The sequence below is a fragment of the Phalangium opilio genome, unplaced genomic scaffold (genome assembly GCF_054372755.1).
Source record: "Phalangium opilio isolate 3A_F unplaced genomic scaffold, DU_Popi_V2 ptg000031l_1, whole genome shotgun sequence".
In the NCBI taxonomy this organism is placed as follows: Eukaryota; Metazoa; Arthropoda; class Arachnida; order Opiliones; family Phalangiidae; genus Phalangium; species Phalangium opilio.
In genome coordinates this window covers 2,772,772-2,790,227 of record NW_028324158.1, presented here as the reverse complement: position 1 = coordinate 2,790,227, position 17,456 = coordinate 2,772,772, and the positions used below count along the sequence as shown (strand labels likewise).

The window sequence follows — 17,456 nt, the reverse complement described above, 5'->3', positions numbered from 1 at the left end:
CGTCAGCTCAGACAAATGAGCAAGAGCTTCATGTTATTAAACTATGAAAATTCATGAATCTGATAGAGGTGAGATTCGAAACCTCGCCTCCGAAGAGACTGGTACCTGAAACCAGCACCTTAGACCACACGGCCACTCTAACTGAACACACACGTCAGCTCAGACAAATAAGCAAGAGCTTCATGTTATTAAACTATGAAAATGCATGCGTCTGATAGAGGTGGGATTCGAACCCACGCCTCCGAAGAGACTGGTAACTGAAACCAGCGCCTTAGATCACTCGGCCACTCTACCTGGACAAACACTCGTCAACTAAGACAAATAAACAAGAGCTTCATGTTATTAAACTAACAAAATGCATGAGTCTGATAGAGGTGGGATTCGAACCCACGCCTCCGAAGAGACTGGTGCCTAAAACCAGCTCCTTAGACCACTCGGGCACTCTACCTGAACACACTTGTCAACTCAGAGAAATAAGCAAGAGCTTCATGTTATTAAATTAAGAAAATGCATGAGTCTGATAGAGGTGGGTTTCGAACCCACGCCTCCGAAGAGACTGGTGCCTTAAACCAGCGCCTCAGACCACTCGGCCACTCTACCTGGACAAACACTCGTCAACTAAGACAAATAAGCAAGAGCTTCATGTTATTAATTTAACAAAATGCATGAGTCTGATAGAGGTGGGATTCGAACCCACGCCTCCGAAGAGACCGTTGCCTAAAACCAGCGCCTTAGACCACTCGGCCACTCTACCTGAAAACAAAAGAAAACTCAGTCTATTTAGCAAAATCTTCACTTTAAAATTCTTAAAAACACAACAGACCGATTGAGGTGAGATTCGAAACCACGCTTCCGAAGAGACTGGTACCTGAAACCAGCACCTTAGACCACACGGCCACTCTACCTGAACACACACGTCAGCTCAGACAAATGAGCAAGAGCTTCATGTTATTAAACTATGAAAATGCATGAATCTGATAGAGGTGAGATTCGAAACCTCGCCTCCGAAGAGACTGGTACCTGAAACCAGCACCTTAGACCACACGGCCACTCTAACTGAACACACACGTCAGCTCAGACAAATAAGCAAGAGCTTCATGTTATTAAACTATGAAAATGCATGCGTCTGATAGAGGTGGGATTCGAACCCACGCCTCCGAAGAGACTGGTAACTGAAACCAGCGCCTTAGATCACTCGGCCACTCTACCTGGACAAACACTCGTCAACTAAGACAAATAAACAAGAGCTTCATGTTATTAAACTAAGAAAATGCATGAGTCTGATAGAGGTGGGATTCGAATCCACGCCATCGAAGAGACCGGTGCCCAAAACCAGCGCCTTAGACCACTCGGCCACTCTACCTGAAAGTAAAAGTAAACTCAGTCTATTAAGCAAAATCTTCACTTTAAAATTCTTAAAAGCACAACAGACTGATAGATGTGAGATTCGAAACCACGCCTTCGAAGAGACTGGTTCCTGAAACCAGCGCCTTAGACCACTCGGCCACTCTACCTGGACAAACACTCGTCAACTAAGACAAAAAAGCAAGAGCTTCATGTTATTAAACTAACAAAATGCATGAGTCTGATAGAGGTGGGATTCGAACCCACGCCTCCGAAGAGACAGGTGCCGTAAACCAGCGCCTTAGACCACTCGGCCACTCTACTTGAACACACTTGTCAACTCAGAGAAATAAGCAAGAGCTTCATGTTATTAAACTAAGAAAATGCATGAGTCTGATAGAGGTGGGTTTCGAACCCACGCCTCCGAAGAGACTGGTGCCTTAAACCAGCGCCTCAGACCACTCGGCCACTCTACCTGGACAAACACTCGTCAACTAAGACAAATAAGCAAGAGCTTCATGTTATTAAACTAACAAAATGCATGAGTCTGATAGAGGTGGGATTCGAACCCATGCCTCCGAAGAGACCGGTGCCTAAAACCAGCGCCTTAGACCACTCGGCCACTCTACCTGAAAACTAAAGAAAACTCAGTCTATTTAGCAAAATCTTCACTTTAAAATTCTTAAAAACACAACAGACCGATTGAGGTGAGATTCGAAACCACGCTTCCGAAGAGACTGGTACCTGAAACCAGCACCTTAGACCACACGGCCACTCTACCTGAACACACACGTCAGCTCAGACAAATGAGCAAGAGCTTCATGTTATTAAACTATGAAAATTCATGAATCTGATAGAGGTGAGATTCGAAACCTCGCCTCCGAAGAGACTGGTACCTGAAACCAGCACCTTAGACCACACGGCCACTCTAACTGAACACACACGTCAGCTCAGACAAATAAGCAAGAGCTTCATGTTATTAAACTATGAAAATGCATGCGTCTGATAGAGGTGGGATTCGAACCCACGCCTCCGAAGAGACTGGTAACTGAAACCAGCGCCTTAGATCACTCGGCCACTCTACCTGGACAAACACTCGTCAACTAAGACAAATAAACAAGAGCTTCATGTTATTAAACTAACAAAATGCATGAGTCTGATAGAGGTGGGATTCGAACCCACGCCTCCGAAGAGACTGGTGCCTAAAACCAGCTCCTTAGACCACTCGGGCACTCTACCTGAACACACTTGTCAACTCAGAGAAATAAGCAAGAGCTTCATGTTATTAAATTAAGAAAATGCATGAGTCTGATAGAGGTGGGTTTCGAACCCACGCCTCCGAAGAGACTGGTGCCTTAAACCAGCGCCTCAGACCACTCGGCCACTCTACCTGGACAAACACTCGTCAACTAAGACAAATAAGCAAGAGCTTCATGTTATTAATTTAACAAAATGCATGAGTCTGATAGACGTGGGATTCGAACCCACGCCTCCGAAGAGACCGTTGCCTAAAACCAGCGCCTTAGACCACTCGGCCACTCTACCTGAAAACAAAAGAAAACTCAGTCTATTTAGCAAAATCTTCACTTTAAAATTCTTAAAAACACAACAGACCGATTGAGGTGAGATTCGAAACCACGCTTCCGAAGAGACTGGTACCTGAAACCAGCACCTTAGACCACACGGCCACTCTACCTGAACACACACGTCAGCTCAGACAAATGAGCAAGAGCTTCATGTTATTAAACTATGAAAATGCATGAATCTGATAGAGGTGAGATTCGAAACCTCGCCTCCGAAGAGACTGGTACCTGAAACCAGCACCTTAGACCACACGGCCACTCTAACTGAACACACACGTCAGCTCAGACAAATAAGCAAGAGCTTCATGTTATTAAACTATGAAAATGCATGCGTCTGATAGAGGTGGGATTCGAACCCACGCCTCCGAAGAGACTGGTAACTGAAACCAGCGCCTTAGATCACTCGGCCACTCTACCTGGACAAACACTCGTCAACTAAGACAAATAAACAAGAGCTTCATGTTATTAAACTAACAAAATGCATGAGTCTGATAGAGGTGGGATTCGAACCCACGCCTCCGAAGAGACTGGTGCCTAAAACCAGCTCCTTGGACCACTCGGCCACTCTACCTGAACACACTTGTCAACTCAGACAAATAAGCAAGAGCTTCATGTTATTAAACTAAGAAAATGCATGACTCTGATAGAGGTGGGATTCGAACCCACGCCTCCGAAGAGACTGGTGCCTTAAACCAGCGCCTTAGACCACTCGGCCACTCTACCTGAAAACAAAAGTAAGCTCAGTCTATTAAGCAAAATCTTCACTTTAAAATTCTTACAAACACAACAGACTGATAGGGGTGAGATTCGAACCCACGCCTCCGAATAGACTGGTACCTGAAACCAGCGCCTTAGACCACTCGGCCACTCTACCTGAACACACCTGCCAACTCAGACAAATAAGCAAGAGCTTCATGTTATTAAACTAAGAAAATGCATGAGTCTGATAGAGGTGGGATTCGAACCCACGCCTCCGAAGAGACTGGTGCCTTAAACCAACGCCTTAGACCACTCGGCCACTCTACCTGAACACACACGTCAACTAAGACAAATAAGCAAAAGCTTCATGTTATTAAACTAACAAAATGCATGAGTCTGATAGAGGTGGGATTCGAATCCACGCCATCGAAGAGACCGGTGCCTAAAACCAGCGCCTTAGACCACTCGGCCACTCTACCTGAAAGTAAAAGTAAACTCAGTCTATTAAGCAAAATCTTCACTTTAAAATTCTTAAAAACACAACAGACTGATAGATGTGAGATTCGAAACCACGCCTTCGAAGAGACTGGTACCTGAATCCAGCGCCTTAGACCACTCGGCCACTCTACCTGGACAAACACTCGTCAACTAAGACAAAAAAGCAAGAGCTTCATATTATTAAACTAACAAAATGCATGAGTCTGATAGAGGTTGGATTCGAACCCACGCCTCCGAAGAGACAGGTGCCTTAAACCAGCGCCTAAGACCACTCGGCCACTCTACCTGAACACACTTGTCAACTCAGAGAAATAAGCAAGAGCTTCATGTTATTAAACTAAGAAAATGCATGAGTCTGATAGAGGTGGGTTTCGAACCCACGCCTCCGAAGAGACTGGTGCCTTAAACCAGCGCCTCAGACCACTCGGCCACTCTACCTGGACAAACACTCGTCAACTAAGACAAATAAGCAAGAGCTTCATGTTATTAAACTAACAAAATGCATGAGTCTGATAGAGGTGGGATTCGAACCCACGCCTCCGAAGAGACCGGTGCCTAAAACCAGCGCCTTAGACCACTCGGCCACTCTACCTGAAAACAAAAGAAAACTCAGTCTATTTAGCAAAATCTTCACTTTAAAATTCTTAAAAACACAACAGACCGATTGAGGTGAGATTCGAAACCACGCTTCCGAAGAGACTGGTACATGAAACCAGCACCTTAGACCACACGGCCACTCTACCTGAACACACACGTCAGCTCAGACAAATGAGCAAGAGCTTCATGTTATTAAACTATGAAAATGCATGAATCTGATAGAGGTGAGATTCGAAACCTCGCCTCCGAAGAGACTGGTACCTGAAACCAGCACCTTAGACCACACGGCCACTCTAACTGAACACACACGTCAGCTCAGACAAATAAGCAAGAGCTTCATGTTATTAAACTATGAAAATGCATGCGTCTGATAGAGGTGGGATTCGAACCCACGCCTCCGAAGAGACTGGTAACTGAAACCAGCGCCTTAGATCACTCGGCCACTCTACCTGGACAAACACTCGTCAACTAAGACAAATAAACAAGAGCTTCATGTTATTAAACTAACAAAATGCATGAGTCTGATAGAGGTGGGATTCGAACCCACGCCTCCGAAGAGACTGGTGCCTAAAACCAGCTCCTTAGACCACTCGGCCACTCTACCTGAACACACTTGTCAACTCAGAGAAATAAGCAAGAGCTTCATGTTATTAAACTAAGAAAATGCATGAGTCTGATAGAGGTGGGTTTCGAACCCACGCCTCCGAAGAGACTGGTGCCTTAAACCAGCGCCTCAGACCACTCGGCCACTCTACCTGGACAAACACTCGTCAACTAAGACAAATAAGCAAGAGCTTCATGTTATTAAACTAACAAAATGCATGAGTCTGATAGAGGTGGGATTCGAACCCACGCCTCCGAAGAGACCGGTGCCTAAAACCAGCGCCTTAGACCACTCGGCCACTCTACCTGAAAACAAAAGAAAACTCAGTCTATTTAGCAAAATCTTCACTTTAAAATTCTTAAAAACACAACAGACCGATTGAGGTGAGATTCGAAACCACGCTTCCGAAGAGACTGGTACCTGAAACCAGCACCTTAGACCACACGGCCACTCTACCTGAACACACACGTCAGCTCAGACAAATGAGCAAGAGCTTCATGTTATTAAACTATGAAAATGCATGAATCTGATAGAGGTGAGATTCGAAACCTCGCCTCCGAAGAGACTGGTACCTGAAACCAGCACCTTAGACCACACGGCCACTCTAACTGAACACACACGTCAGCTCAGACAAATAAGCAAGAGCTTCATGTTACTAAACTATGAAAATGCATGCGTCTGATAGAGGTGGGATTCGAACCCACGCCTCCGAAGAGACTGGTAACTGAAACCAGCGCCTTAGATCACTCGGCCACTCTACCTGGACAAACACTCGTCAACTAAGACAAATAAACAAGAGCTTCATGTTATTAAACTAACAAAATGCATGAGTCTGATAGAGGTGGGATTCGAACCCACGCCTTCGAAGAGACTGGTGCCTAAAACCAGCTCCTTAGACCACTCGGCCACTCTACCTGAACACACTTGTCAACTCAGAGAAATAAGCAAGAGCTTCATGTTATTAAACTAAGAAAATGCATGAGTCTGATAGAGGTGGGTTTCGAACCCACGCCTCCGAAGAGACTGGTGCCTTAAACCAGCGCCTCAGACCACTCGGCCACTCTACCTGGACAAACACTCGTCAACTAAGACAAATAAGCAAGAGCTTCATGTTATTAAACTAACAAAATGCATGAGTCTGATAGAGGTGGGATTCGAACCCACGCCTCCGAAGAGACCGGTGCCTAAAACCAGCGCCTTAGACCACTCGGCCACTCTACCTGAAAACAAAAGAAAACTCAGTCTATTTAGCAAAATCTTCACTTTAAAATTCTTAACAAGTTGGGAAAACCAAAATATTACCTCTCCGAGTCCAGACGACTACTTACAAACTTATTTACCCAGATATGGAAATGTTTCTTAAGTTAAAATTTATGAAATATTAAAGCAGTATACAAAGCATAGCAAATTTACTGTAAATCAGACGACATTTTACATCCAATAATGATATACTTGTACACATTAAAATCATCCGATGGGGGAAAAACGGGTCATCGGCGTTTTATAAATGACGCTAGCGCAATAAAGCGTGCAAGGTACCAAGGCTTAACAAAAATTGTAGGATAATATATTTATAGAGATAGATAACAACTTTTATAATTAAAATTAAAAACTAACATATCTCTTAAAATTCTCGCGTGATCAACTGGTTTCACGCCAATTAAATAGCTATAGTCCCATAGAGCTATTTGTATTAATTCCTCCATGGTTTTTTCGCCAAGCTGAGAACTACGCGTTTTACGTCACGTTATCAAAAAAGCAGACTATTTTCTTTGAAGACCGCGCTAGCTCAGCGCTAAGCACCGTGACGTCAAAATTCAAAAACAAAATCCCTGGGCCGCGTTCAGCAACGCGAGGCTCTGCTGAACGCGACCCAGATTTCCACCATGATTATAAATCTAAGCCTAATTATTTAAAAGTGTATTTAACTTTCGGCTCACTCTGAACCGTTAATGTCTCTGCATACAGAAACGAAAACCAAACCCAAACTTTTACTTTTTGGTTCACTAGGCCTATTGACAAATAAGAGTTCATTTGACCAACATAGCAGCGTTGTGCTTGTATTCACTATGATTTTAGAAAGGATTATGCTATAAACAGATGTAGTATAGCTTAAGTAATATATAAACATCCATTTTAAATAATAATATTAAAAAAATCTTTGGAATATCAAAATGAAATAGAGCTTTAAAGCTACAAAAGTACTAAATGCATCATAATTACGAAAACTATTTCCACATATTCAGTTTATATTAAGGATAAAGGGAATATTATGGTTGTGTTGGATTTCTTTACACATCAAAACAAAACGAACTTCTAACGCAGCGCACTACTGTAACAACGGACGGACACATACAGACAAAAACATAGACTGCTTTTACCTCTTTCCGTATTAATTTTGAATTGAGAAACAAGATTATCTTAAATATTAAAATAAATATAATTAATATTTAATATTTTCTTCGTTAGTTATTCGCCTTATTGAACGTTACATCGTTTTAAAAAAGAACAATTAAACATTCTTGAGAGACTTGACTAATATTGGCGTTTGAAATGAAGCATACGCCGGTTGCTTCGCCTTACTAAAATAGGTAGTATATAAGGGTTTCGAATCGCAGCCATGGATAAGAACAGCGCAATTGCGTGAACCTTTGGTGGAAGCCCCACCTTAGGGAGGCCGGACGTTTCTCGTAACCCTGGCCGATCGCCGCGTATGTCTTAACCTTAACGATGATGATGGAGTAGAAGCCAGGTGTGCAGACTGGTGTCCATGTGGGATGGACAAAAACAATGACCAGAAGATGGTGGTGTGTAGAAACCAGTGTGTACAGACTGGTGTCCATGTGGGATGGACAAAAACAAAGACCAGAAGATGGTGGTGTTAGAAGCCAGGTGTACAGACTGGTGTCCATGTGGGATGGACAAAGAGCAGATGACGGTGGTGATTAGAAGCCAGTGTGGACAGACTGGTGTCCATGTGGGATGGACAAAGACCACAAGAGGGTGGGGATTAGAAGCCAGTGTGTACAGACTGGTGTCCATGTGGGATGGACAAAGAGCAGCAGATGATTGTGATTAGAAGCCAGTGTGTACAGACTGGTGTCCATGTGGGATGGACAAAGACCAGAGGCTGGTGATGTTAGACAGGCAATGGAGTAATAGCCTGTAAGTGTAATACAATTTTCGAAATTTCCGGAAATTGAGAACACGTTTGCTCCGATTTGCAAACTGCGAACGCGGTCACGTGGGTGTAACAACAGACAGACACACACACACACACACAGACACGTCGAAATTAGAACCTCTCCGTGACATACGTCACTCGGAGAGGTAAAAACACAACAGACCGATTGAGGTGAGATTCGAAACCACGCTTCCGAAGAGACTGGTACCTGAAACCAGCACCTTAGACCACACGGCCACTCTACCTGAACACACACGTCAGCTCAGACAAATGAGCAAGAGCTTCATGTTATTAAACTATGAAAATGCATGAATCTGATAGAGGTGAGATTCGAAACCTCGCCTCCGAAGAGACTGGTACCTGAAACCAGCACCTTAGACCACACGGCCACTCTAACTGAACACACACGTCAGCTCAGACAAATAAGCAAGAGCTTCATGTTATTAAACTAACAAAATGCATGAGTCTGATAGAGGTGGGATTCGAACCCACGCCTCCGAAGAGACTGGTGCCTAAAACCAGCTCCTTAGACCACTCGCCCACTCTACCTGAACACACTTGTCAACTCAGACAAATAAGCAAGAGCTTCATGTTATTAAACTAAGAAAATGCATGAGTCTGATAGAGGTGGGATTCGACACCACGCCTCCGAAGAGACCGGTGCCTAAAACCAGCGCCTTAGACCACTCGGCCACTCTACCTGAAAACAAAAGCAAACTCAATCTATTAAAAAAATCTTCACTTTAAAATTCTTAAAAACACAACAGACTGATTGAGGTGAGATTCGAAACCACGCTTCCGAAGAGACTGGTACCTGAAACCAGCACCTTAGACCACACGGCCACTCTACCTGAACACACACGTCAGCTCAGACAAATGAGCAAGAGCTTCATGTTATTAAACTATGAAAATGCATGAATCTGATAGAGGTGAGATTCGAAACCTCGCCTCCGAAGAGACTGGTACCTGAAACCAGCACCTTAGACCACACGGCCACTCTAACTGAACACACACGTCAGCTCAGACAAATAAGCAAGAGCTTCATGTTATTAAACTATGAAAATGCATGCGTCTGATAGAGGTGGGATTCGAACCCACGCCTCCGAAGAGACTGGTAACTGAAACCAGCGCCTTAGATCACTCGGCCACTCTACCTGGACAAACACTCGTCAACTAAGACAAATAAACAAGAGCTTCATGTTATTAAACTAACAAAATGCATGAGTCTGATAGAGGTGGGATTCGAACCCACGCCTCCGAAGAGACTGGTGCCTAAAACCAGCTCCTTAGACCACTCGGCCACTCTACCTGAACACACTTGTCAACTCAGACAAATAAGCAAGAGCTTCATGTTATTAAACTAAGAAAATGCATGAGTCTGATAGAGGTGGGATTCGAACCCACGCCTCCGAAGAGACTGGTGCCTTAAACCAACGCCTTAGACCACTCGGCCACTCTACCTGAACACACACGTCAACTAAGACAAATAAGCAAAAGCTTCATGTTATTAAACTAACAAAATGCATGAGTCTGATAGAGGTGGGATTCGAATCCACGCCATCGAAGAGACCGGTGCCTAAAACCAGCGCCTTAGACCACTCGGCCACTCTACCTGAAAGTAAAAGTAAACTCAGTCTATTAAGCAAAATCTTCACTTTAAAATTCTTAAAAACACAACAGACTGATAGATGTGAGATTCGAAACCACGCCTTCGAAGAGACTGGTACCTGAATCCAGCGCCTTAGACCACTCGGCCACTCTACCTGGACAAACACTCGTCAACTAAGACAAAAAAGCAAGAGCTTCATATTATTAAACTAACAAAATGCATGAGTCTGATAGAGGTTGGATTCGAACCCACGCCTCCGAAGAGACAGGTGCCTTAAACCAGCGCCTTAGACCACTCGGCCACTCTACCTGAACACACTTGTCAACTCAGAGAAATAAGCAAGAGCTTCATGTTATTAAACTAAGAAAATGCATGAGTCTGATAGAGGTGGGTTTCGAACCCACGCCTCCGAAGAGACTGGTGCCTTAAACCAGCGCCTCAGACCACTCGGCCACTCTACCTGGACAAACACTCGTCAACTAAGACAAATAAGCAAGAGCTTCATGTTATTAAACTAACAAAATGCATGAGTCTGATAGAGGTGGGATTCGAACCCACGCCTCCGAAGAGACCGGTGCCTAAATCCAGCGCCTTAGACCACTCGGCCACTCTACCTGAAAACAAAAGAAAACTCAGTCTATTTAGCAAAATCTTCACTTTAAAATTCTTAAAAACACAACAGACCGATTGAGGTGAGATTCGAAACCACGCTTCCGAAGAGACTGGTACCTGAAACCAGCACCTTAGACCACACGGCCACTCTACCTGAACACACACGTCAGCTCAGACAAATGAGCAAGAGCTTCATGTTATTAAACTATGAAAATGCATGAATCTGATAGAGGTGAGATTCGAAACCTCGCCTCCGAAGAGACTGGTACCTGAAACCAGCACCTTAGACCACACGGCCACTCTAACTGAACACACACGTCAACTAAGACAAATAAGCAAGAGCTTCATGTTATTAAACTAACAAAATGCATGAGTCTGATAGAGGTGGGATTCGAACCCACGCCTCCGAAGAGACCGGTGCCTAAAACCAGCGCCTTAGACCACTCGGCCACTCTACCTGAAAACAAAAGAAAACTCAGTCTATTTAGCAAAATCTTCACTTTAAAATTCTTAAAAACACAACAGACCGATTGAGGTGAGATTCGAAACCACGCTTCCGAAGAGACTGGTACCTGAAACCAGCACCTTAGACCACACGGCCACTCTACCTGAACACACACGTCAGCTCAGACAAATGAGCAAGAGCTTCATGTTATTAAACTATGAAAATGCACGAATCTGATAGAGGTGAGATTCGAAACCTCGCCTCCGAAGAGACTGGTACCTGAAACCAGCACCTTAGACCACACGGCCACTCTAACTGAACACACACGTCAGCTCAGACAAATAAGCAAGAGCTTCATGTTATTAAACTATGAAAATGCATGCGTCTGATAGAGGTGGGATTCGAACCCACGCCTCCGAAGAGACTGGTAACTGAAACCAGCGCCTTAGATCACTCGGCCACTCTACCTGGACAAACACTCGTCAACTAAGACAAATAAACAAGAGCTTCATGTTATTAAACTAACAAAATGCATGAGTCTGATAGAGGTGGGATTCGAACCCACGCCTCCGAAGAGACTGGTGCCTAAAACCAGCTCCTTAGACCACTCGGCCACTCTACCTGAACACACTTGTCAACTCAGAGAAATAAGCAAGAGCTTCATGTTATTAAACTAAGAAAATGCATGAGTCTGATAGAGGTGGGTTTCGAACCCACGCCTCCGAAGAGACTGGTGCCTTAAACCAGCGCCTCAGACCACTCGGCCACTCTACCTGGACAAACACTCGTCAACTAAGACAAATAAGCAAGAGCTTCATGTTATTAAACTAACAAAATGCATGAGTCTGATAGAGGTGGGATTCGAACCCACGCCTCCGAAGAGACCAGTGCCTAAAACCAGCGCCTTAGACCACTCGGCCACTCTACCTGAAAACAAAAGAAAACTCAGTCTATTTAGCAAAATCTTCACTTTAAAATTCTTAAAAACACAACAGACCGATTGAGGTGAGATTCGAAACCACGCTTCCGAAGAGACTGGTACCTGAAACCAGCACCTTAGACCACACGGCCACTCTACCTGAACACACACGTCAGCTCAGACAAATGAGCAAGAGCTTCATGTTATTAAACTATGAAAATGCATGAATCTGATAGAGGTGAGATTCGAAACCTCGCCTCCGAAGAGACTGGTACCTGAAACCAGCACCTTAGACCACACGGCCACTCTAACTGAACACACACGTCAGCTCAGACAAATAAGCAAGAGCTTCATGTTATTAAACTATGAAAATGCATGCGTCTGATAGAGGTGGGATTCGAACCCACGCCTCCGAAGAGACTGGTAACTGAAACCAGCGCCTTAGATCACTCGGCCACTCTACCTGGACAAACACTCGTCAACTAAGACAAATAAACAAGAGCTTCATGTTATTAAACTAACAAAATGCATGAGTCTGATAGAGGTGGGATTCGAACCCACGCCTCCGAAGAGACTGGTGCCTAAAACCAGCTCCTTAGACCACTCGGCCACTCTACCTGAACACACTTGTCAACTCAGAGAAATAAGCAAGAGCTTCATGTTATTAAACTAAGAAAATGCATGAGTCTGATAGAGGTGGGTTTCGAACCCACGCCTCCGAAGAGACTGGTGCCTTAAACCAGCGCCTCAGACCACTCGGCCACTCTACCTGGCCAAACCTCGTCAACTAAGACAAATAAGCAAGAGCTTCATGTTATTAAACTAACAAAATGCATGAGTCTGATAGAGGTGGGATTCGAACCCACGCCTCCGAAGAGACCGGTGCCTAAAACCAGCGCCTTAGACCACTCGGCCACTCTACCTGAAAACAAAAGAAAACTCAGTCTATTTAGCAAAATCTTCACTTTAAAATTCTTAAAAACACAACAGACCGATTGAGGTGAGATTCGAAACCACGCTTCCGAAGAGACTGGTACCTGAAACCAGCACCTTAGACCACACGGCCACTCTACCTGAACACACACGTCAGCTCAGACAAATGAGCAAGAGCTTCATGTTATTAAACTATGAAAATGCATGAATCTGATAGAGGTGAGATTCGAAACCTCGCCTCCGAAGAGACTGGTACCTGAAACCAGCACCTTAGACCACACGGCCACTCTAACTGAACACACACGTCAGCTCAGACAAATAAGCAAGAGCTTCATGTTATTAAACTATGAAAATGCATGCGTCTGATAGAGGTGGGATTCGAACCCACGCCTCCGAAGAGACTGGTAACTGAAACCAGCGCCTTAGATCACTCGGCCACTCTACCTGGACAAACACTCGTCAACTAAGACAAATAAACAAGAGCTTCATGTTATTAAACTAACAAAATGCATGAGTCTGATAGAGGTGGGATTCGAACCCACGCCTCCGAAGAGACTGGTGCCTAAAACCAGCTCCTTAGACCACTCGGCCACTCTACCTGAACACACTTGTCAACTCAGAGAAATAAGCAAGAGCTTCATGTTATTAAACTAAGAAAATGCATGAGTCTGATAGAGGTGGGTTTCGAACCCACGCCTCCGAAGAGACTGGTGCCTTAAACCAGCGCCTCAGACCACTCGGCCACTCTACCTGGACAAACACTCGTCAACTAAGACAAATAAGCAAGAGCTTCATGTTATTAAACTAACAAAATGCATGAGTCTGATAGAGGTGGGATTCGAACCCACGCCTCCGAAGAGACCGGTGCCTAAAACCAGCGCCTTAGACCACTCGGCCACTCTACCTGAAAACAAAAGAAAATTCAGTCTATTTAGCAAAATCTTCACTTTAAAATTCTTAAAAACACAACAGACCGATTGAGGTGAGATTCGAAACCACGCTTCCGAAGAGACTGGTACCTGAAACCAGCACCTTAGACCACACGGCCACTCTACCTGAACACACACGTCAGCTCAGACAAATGAGCAAGAGCTTCATGTTATTAAACTATGAAAATGCATGAATCTGATAGAGGTGAGATTCGAAACCTCGCCTCCGAAGAGACTGGTACCTGAAACCAGCACCTTAGACCACACGGCCACTCTAACTGAACACACACGTCAGCTCAGACAAATAAGCAAGAGCTTCATGTTATTAAACTATGTAAATGCATGCGTCTGATAGAGGTGGGATTCGAACCCACGCCTCCGAAGAGACTGGTAACTGAAACCAGCGCCTTAGATCACTCGGCCACTCTACCTGGACAAACACTCGTCAACTAAGACAAATAAACAAGAGCTTCATGTTATTAAACTAACAAAATGCATGAGTCTGATAGAGGTGGGATTCGAACCCACGCCTCCGAAGAGACTGGTGCCTAAAACCAGCTCCTTAGGCCACTCGCCCACTCTACCTGAACACACTTGTCAACTCAGACAAATAAGCAAGAGCTTCATGTTATTAAACTAAGAAAATGCATGAGTCTGATAGAGGTGGGATTCGACACCACGCCTCCGAAGAGACCGGTGCCTAAAACCAGCGCCTTAGACCACTCGGCCACTCTACCTGAAAACAAAAGCAAACTCAATCTATTAAAAAAATCTTCACTTTAAAATTCTTAAAAACACAACAGACTGATTGAGGTGAGATTCGAAACCACGCTTCCGAAGAGACTGGTACCTGAAACCAGCACCTTAGACCACACGGCCACTCTACCTGAACACACACGTCAGCTCAGACAAATGAGCAAGAGCTTCATGTTATTAAACTATGAAAATGCATGAATCTGATAGAGGTGAGATTCGAAACCTCGCCTCCGAAGAGACTGGTACCTGAAACCAGCACCTTAGAACACACGGCCACTCTAACTGAACACACACGTCAGCTCAGACAAATAAGCAAGAGCTTCATGTTATTAAACTATGAAAATGCATGCGTCTGATAGAGGTGGGATTCGAACCCACGCCTCCGAAGAGACTGGTAACTGAAACCAGCGCCTTAGATCACTCGGCCACTCTACCTGGACAAACACTCGTCAACTAAGACAAATAAACAAGAGCTTCATGTTATTAAACTAACAAAATGCATGAGTCTGATAGAGGTGGGATTCGAACCCACGCCTCCGAAGAGACTGGTGCCTAAAACCAGCTCCTTAGACCACTCGGCCACTCTACCTGAACACACTTGTCAACTCAGACAAATAAGCAAGAGCTTCATGTTATTAAACTAAGAAAATGCATGAGTCTGATAGAGGTGGGATTCGACACCACGCCTCCGAAGAGACCGGTGCCTAAAACCAGCGCCTTAGACCACTCGGCCACTCTACCTGAAAACAAAAGCAAACTCAGTCTATTAAAAAAATCTTCACTTTAACATTCTTAAAAACACAACAGACTGATTGAGGTGAGATTCGAAACCACGCTTCCGAAGAGACTGGTACCTGAAACCAGCACCTTAGACCACACGGCCACTCTACCTGAACACACACGTCAGCTCAGACAAATGAGCAAGAGCTTCATGTTACTAAACTATGAAAATGCATGAATCTGATAGAGGTGAGATTCGAAACCTCGCCTCCGAAGAGACTGGTACCTGAAACCAGCACCTTAGACCACACGGCCACTCTAACTGAACACACACGTCAGCTCAGACAAATAAGCAAGAGCTTCATGTTATTAAACTATGAAAATGCATGCGTCTGATAGAGGTGGGATTCGAACCCACGCCTCCGAAGAGACTGGTAACTGAAACCATCGCCTTAGATCACTCGGCCACTCTACCTGGACAAACACTAGTCAACTAAGACAAATAAACAAGAGCTTCATGTTATTAAACTAACAAAATGCATGAGTCTGATAGAGGTGGGATTCGAACCCACGCCTCCGAAGAGACTGGTGCCTAAAACCAGCTCCTTAGACCACTCGGCCACTCTACCTGAACACACTTGTCAACTCAGACAAATAAGCAAGAGCTTCATGTTATTAAACTAAGAAAATGCATGAGTCTGATAGAGGTGGGATTCGACACCACGCCTCCGAAGAGACCGGTGCCTAAAACCAGCGCCTTAGACCACTCGGCCACTCTACCTGAAAACAAAAGCATACTCAGTCTATTAAGCAAAATCTTCACTTTAAAATTCTTAAAAACACAACAGACTGATTGAGGTGAGATTCGAAACCACGCTTCCGAAGAGACTGGTACCTGAAACCAGCACCTTAGACCACACGGCCACTCTACCTGAACACACACGTCAGCTCAGACAAATGAGCAAGAGCTTCATGTAATTAAACTATGAAAATGCATGAATCTGATATAGGTGGGTTTCGAACCCACGCCTCCGAAGAGACTGGTGCCTTAAACCAGCGCCTCAGACCACTCGGCCACTCTACCTGGACAAACACTCCTCAACTAAGACAAATAAGCAAGAGCTTCATGTTATTAAACTAACAAAATGCATGAGTATGATAGAGGTGGGATTTGAACCCACGCCTCCGAAGAGACCGGTGCCTAAAACCAGCGCCTTAGACCACTCGGCCACTCTACCTGAAAACAAAAGAAAACTCAGTCTATTTAGGAAAAACTTCACTTTAAAATTCTTAAAAACACAACAGACTGATTGAGGTGAGATTCGAAACCACGCTTCCGAAGAGACTGGTACCTGAAACCAGCACCTTAGACCACACGGCCACTCTACCTGAACACACACGTCAGCTCAGACAAATGAGCAAGAGCTTCATGTTATTAAACTATGAAAATGCATGAATCTGATAGAGGTGAGATTCGAAACCTCGCCTCCGAAGAGACTGGTACCTGAAACCAGCACCTTAGACCACACGGCCACTCTAACTGAACACACACGTCAGCTCAGACAAATAAGCAAGAGCTTCATGTTATTAAACTATGAAAATGCATGCGTCTGATAGAGGTGGGATTCGAACCCACGCCTCCGAAGAGACTGGTACCTGAAACCAGCGCCTTAGATCACTCGGCCACTCTACCTGGACAAACACTCGTCAACTAAGACAAATAAACAAGAGCTTCATGTTATTAAACTAACAAAATGCATGAGTCTGATAGAGGTGGGATTCGAACCCACGCCTCCGAAGAGACTGGTGCCTAAAACCAGCTCCTTAGACCACTCGGCCACTCTACCTGAACACACTTGTCAACCCAGACAAATAAGCAAGAGCTTCATGTTATTAAACTAAGAAAATGCATGAGTCAGATAGAGGTGGGATTCGACACCACGCCTCCGAAGAGACCGGTGCCTAAAACCAGCGCCTTAGACCACTCGGCCACTCTACCTGAAAACAAAAGCAAACTCAGTCTA

At 44.6% G+C, this 17,456-nt stretch overlaps 43 non-coding genes across 43 annotated transcripts; all 43 read right to left on the bottom strand.

The window, feature by feature from the left end:
• Positions 1–366: 366 nt before the first annotated feature.
• TRNAL-UAG (transfer RNA leucine (anticodon UAG)) lies at positions 367–448 on the bottom strand. Its single transcript has one exon. It is a non-coding gene; the product is annotated as a tRNA-Leu (tRNA).
• A 70-nt stretch (positions 449–518) lies between these two features.
• On the bottom strand, positions 519–600 carry TRNAL-AAG (transfer RNA leucine (anticodon AAG)). Its single transcript has one exon. It is a non-coding gene; the product is annotated as a tRNA-Leu (tRNA).
• A 72-nt stretch (positions 601–672) lies between these two features.
• Positions 673–754, bottom strand: TRNAL-UAG (transfer RNA leucine (anticodon UAG)). The gene is given in 2 exon segments: positions 673–707; positions 717–754. It is a non-coding gene; the product is annotated as a tRNA-Leu (tRNA).
• An 832-nt stretch (positions 755–1,586) lies between these two features.
• Positions 1,587–1,668, bottom strand: TRNAR-ACG (transfer RNA arginine (anticodon ACG)). Its single transcript has one exon. It is a non-coding gene; the product is annotated as a tRNA-Arg (tRNA).
• A 70-nt stretch (positions 1,669–1,738) lies between these two features.
• TRNAL-AAG (transfer RNA leucine (anticodon AAG)) lies at positions 1,739–1,820 on the bottom strand. Its single transcript has one exon. It is a non-coding gene; the product is annotated as a tRNA-Leu (tRNA).
• A 72-nt stretch (positions 1,821–1,892) lies between these two features.
• On the bottom strand, positions 1,893–1,974 carry TRNAL-UAG (transfer RNA leucine (anticodon UAG)). Its single transcript has one exon. It is a non-coding gene; the product is annotated as a tRNA-Leu (tRNA).
• Positions 1,975–2,501: 527 nt separating this feature from the next.
• Positions 2,502–2,583, bottom strand: TRNAL-UAG (transfer RNA leucine (anticodon UAG)). Its single transcript has one exon. It is a non-coding gene; the product is annotated as a tRNA-Leu (tRNA).
• A 70-nt stretch (positions 2,584–2,653) lies between these two features.
• TRNAL-AAG (transfer RNA leucine (anticodon AAG)) lies at positions 2,654–2,735 on the bottom strand. The gene has a single exon. It is a non-coding gene; the product is annotated as a tRNA-Leu (tRNA).
• Positions 2,736–2,807: 72 nt separating this feature from the next.
• Positions 2,808–2,889, bottom strand: TRNAL-UAG (transfer RNA leucine (anticodon UAG)). Its single transcript is given in 2 exon segments — positions 2,808–2,842; positions 2,852–2,889. It is a non-coding gene; the product is annotated as a tRNA-Leu (tRNA).
• A 527-nt stretch (positions 2,890–3,416) lies between these two features.
• On the bottom strand, positions 3,417–3,498 carry TRNAL-UAG (transfer RNA leucine (anticodon UAG)). The gene has a single exon. It is a non-coding gene; the product is annotated as a tRNA-Leu (tRNA).
• Positions 3,499–3,568: 70 nt separating this feature from the next.
• On the bottom strand, positions 3,569–3,650 carry TRNAL-AAG (transfer RNA leucine (anticodon AAG)). Its single transcript has one exon. It is a non-coding gene; the product is annotated as a tRNA-Leu (tRNA).
• A 221-nt stretch (positions 3,651–3,871) lies between these two features.
• TRNAL-AAG (transfer RNA leucine (anticodon AAG)) lies at positions 3,872–3,953 on the bottom strand. The gene has a single exon. It is a non-coding gene; the product is annotated as a tRNA-Leu (tRNA).
• Positions 3,954–4,023: 70 nt separating this feature from the next.
• Positions 4,024–4,105, bottom strand: TRNAL-UAG (transfer RNA leucine (anticodon UAG)). The gene has a single exon. It is a non-coding gene; the product is annotated as a tRNA-Leu (tRNA).
• Positions 4,106–4,480: 375 nt separating this feature from the next.
• TRNAL-AAG (transfer RNA leucine (anticodon AAG)) lies at positions 4,481–4,562 on the bottom strand. Its single transcript has one exon. It is a non-coding gene; the product is annotated as a tRNA-Leu (tRNA).
• A 72-nt stretch (positions 4,563–4,634) lies between these two features.
• On the bottom strand, positions 4,635–4,716 carry TRNAL-UAG (transfer RNA leucine (anticodon UAG)). Its single transcript has one exon. It is a non-coding gene; the product is annotated as a tRNA-Leu (tRNA).
• A 527-nt stretch (positions 4,717–5,243) lies between these two features.
• Positions 5,244–5,325, bottom strand: TRNAL-UAG (transfer RNA leucine (anticodon UAG)). The gene has a single exon. It is a non-coding gene; the product is annotated as a tRNA-Leu (tRNA).
• Positions 5,326–5,395: 70 nt separating this feature from the next.
• TRNAL-AAG (transfer RNA leucine (anticodon AAG)) lies at positions 5,396–5,477 on the bottom strand. The gene has a single exon. It is a non-coding gene; the product is annotated as a tRNA-Leu (tRNA).
• A 72-nt stretch (positions 5,478–5,549) lies between these two features.
• Positions 5,550–5,631, bottom strand: TRNAL-UAG (transfer RNA leucine (anticodon UAG)). Its single transcript has one exon. It is a non-coding gene; the product is annotated as a tRNA-Leu (tRNA).
• A 527-nt stretch (positions 5,632–6,158) lies between these two features.
• TRNAL-UAG (transfer RNA leucine (anticodon UAG)) lies at positions 6,159–6,240 on the bottom strand. Its single transcript has one exon. It is a non-coding gene; the product is annotated as a tRNA-Leu (tRNA).
• Positions 6,241–6,310: 70 nt separating this feature from the next.
• TRNAL-AAG (transfer RNA leucine (anticodon AAG)) lies at positions 6,311–6,392 on the bottom strand. Its single transcript has one exon. It is a non-coding gene; the product is annotated as a tRNA-Leu (tRNA).
• Positions 6,393–6,464: 72 nt separating this feature from the next.
• Positions 6,465–6,546, bottom strand: TRNAL-UAG (transfer RNA leucine (anticodon UAG)). Its single transcript has one exon. It is a non-coding gene; the product is annotated as a tRNA-Leu (tRNA).
• A 3,190-nt stretch (positions 6,547–9,736) lies between these two features.
• On the bottom strand, positions 9,737–9,818 carry TRNAL-UAG (transfer RNA leucine (anticodon UAG)). The gene has a single exon. It is a non-coding gene; the product is annotated as a tRNA-Leu (tRNA).
• Positions 9,819–9,888: 70 nt separating this feature from the next.
• TRNAL-AAG (transfer RNA leucine (anticodon AAG)) lies at positions 9,889–9,970 on the bottom strand. The gene has a single exon. It is a non-coding gene; the product is annotated as a tRNA-Leu (tRNA).
• Positions 9,971–10,040: 70 nt separating this feature from the next.
• On the bottom strand, positions 10,041–10,122 carry TRNAL-UAG (transfer RNA leucine (anticodon UAG)). Its single transcript has one exon. It is a non-coding gene; the product is annotated as a tRNA-Leu (tRNA).
• Positions 10,123–10,345: 223 nt separating this feature from the next.
• TRNAL-AAG (transfer RNA leucine (anticodon AAG)) lies at positions 10,346–10,427 on the bottom strand. The gene has a single exon. It is a non-coding gene; the product is annotated as a tRNA-Leu (tRNA).
• A 70-nt stretch (positions 10,428–10,497) lies between these two features.
• TRNAL-AAG (transfer RNA leucine (anticodon AAG)) lies at positions 10,498–10,579 on the bottom strand. Its single transcript has one exon. It is a non-coding gene; the product is annotated as a tRNA-Leu (tRNA).
• A 72-nt stretch (positions 10,580–10,651) lies between these two features.
• On the bottom strand, positions 10,652–10,733 carry TRNAL-UAG (transfer RNA leucine (anticodon UAG)). The gene is given in 2 exon segments: positions 10,652–10,686; positions 10,696–10,733. It is a non-coding gene; the product is annotated as a tRNA-Leu (tRNA).
• A 373-nt stretch (positions 10,734–11,106) lies between these two features.
• On the bottom strand, positions 11,107–11,188 carry TRNAL-UAG (transfer RNA leucine (anticodon UAG)). Its single transcript has one exon. It is a non-coding gene; the product is annotated as a tRNA-Leu (tRNA).
• Positions 11,189–11,715: 527 nt separating this feature from the next.
• On the bottom strand, positions 11,716–11,797 carry TRNAL-UAG (transfer RNA leucine (anticodon UAG)). Its single transcript has one exon. It is a non-coding gene; the product is annotated as a tRNA-Leu (tRNA).
• A 70-nt stretch (positions 11,798–11,867) lies between these two features.
• Positions 11,868–11,949, bottom strand: TRNAL-AAG (transfer RNA leucine (anticodon AAG)). Its single transcript has one exon. It is a non-coding gene; the product is annotated as a tRNA-Leu (tRNA).
• A 72-nt stretch (positions 11,950–12,021) lies between these two features.
• TRNAL-UAG (transfer RNA leucine (anticodon UAG)) lies at positions 12,022–12,103 on the bottom strand. The gene has a single exon. It is a non-coding gene; the product is annotated as a tRNA-Leu (tRNA).
• Positions 12,104–12,630: 527 nt separating this feature from the next.
• TRNAL-UAG (transfer RNA leucine (anticodon UAG)) lies at positions 12,631–12,712 on the bottom strand. The gene has a single exon. It is a non-coding gene; the product is annotated as a tRNA-Leu (tRNA).
• Positions 12,713–12,782: 70 nt separating this feature from the next.
• On the bottom strand, positions 12,783–12,864 carry TRNAL-AAG (transfer RNA leucine (anticodon AAG)). Its single transcript has one exon. It is a non-coding gene; the product is annotated as a tRNA-Leu (tRNA).
• A 71-nt stretch (positions 12,865–12,935) lies between these two features.
• TRNAL-UAG (transfer RNA leucine (anticodon UAG)) lies at positions 12,936–13,017 on the bottom strand. The gene has a single exon. It is a non-coding gene; the product is annotated as a tRNA-Leu (tRNA).
• Positions 13,018–13,544: 527 nt separating this feature from the next.
• TRNAL-UAG (transfer RNA leucine (anticodon UAG)) lies at positions 13,545–13,626 on the bottom strand. The gene has a single exon. It is a non-coding gene; the product is annotated as a tRNA-Leu (tRNA).
• A 70-nt stretch (positions 13,627–13,696) lies between these two features.
• TRNAL-AAG (transfer RNA leucine (anticodon AAG)) lies at positions 13,697–13,778 on the bottom strand. Its single transcript has one exon. It is a non-coding gene; the product is annotated as a tRNA-Leu (tRNA).
• Positions 13,779–13,850: 72 nt separating this feature from the next.
• TRNAL-UAG (transfer RNA leucine (anticodon UAG)) lies at positions 13,851–13,932 on the bottom strand. Its single transcript has one exon. It is a non-coding gene; the product is annotated as a tRNA-Leu (tRNA).
• A 1,287-nt stretch (positions 13,933–15,219) lies between these two features.
• On the bottom strand, positions 15,220–15,301 carry TRNAL-UAG (transfer RNA leucine (anticodon UAG)). The gene has a single exon. It is a non-coding gene; the product is annotated as a tRNA-Leu (tRNA).
• Positions 15,302–15,979: 678 nt separating this feature from the next.
• On the bottom strand, positions 15,980–16,061 carry TRNAL-UAG (transfer RNA leucine (anticodon UAG)). The gene has a single exon. It is a non-coding gene; the product is annotated as a tRNA-Leu (tRNA).
• Positions 16,062–16,434: 373 nt separating this feature from the next.
• TRNAL-AAG (transfer RNA leucine (anticodon AAG)) lies at positions 16,435–16,516 on the bottom strand. Its single transcript has one exon. It is a non-coding gene; the product is annotated as a tRNA-Leu (tRNA).
• A 72-nt stretch (positions 16,517–16,588) lies between these two features.
• On the bottom strand, positions 16,589–16,670 carry TRNAL-UAG (transfer RNA leucine (anticodon UAG)). The gene has a single exon. It is a non-coding gene; the product is annotated as a tRNA-Leu (tRNA).
• Positions 16,671–17,043: 373 nt separating this feature from the next.
• On the bottom strand, positions 17,044–17,125 carry TRNAL-CAG (transfer RNA leucine (anticodon CAG)). Its single transcript has one exon. It is a non-coding gene; the product is annotated as a tRNA-Leu (tRNA).
• A 72-nt stretch (positions 17,126–17,197) lies between these two features.
• Positions 17,198–17,279, bottom strand: TRNAL-UAG (transfer RNA leucine (anticodon UAG)). The gene has a single exon. It is a non-coding gene; the product is annotated as a tRNA-Leu (tRNA).
• Positions 17,280–17,456: the final 177 nt, after the last annotated feature.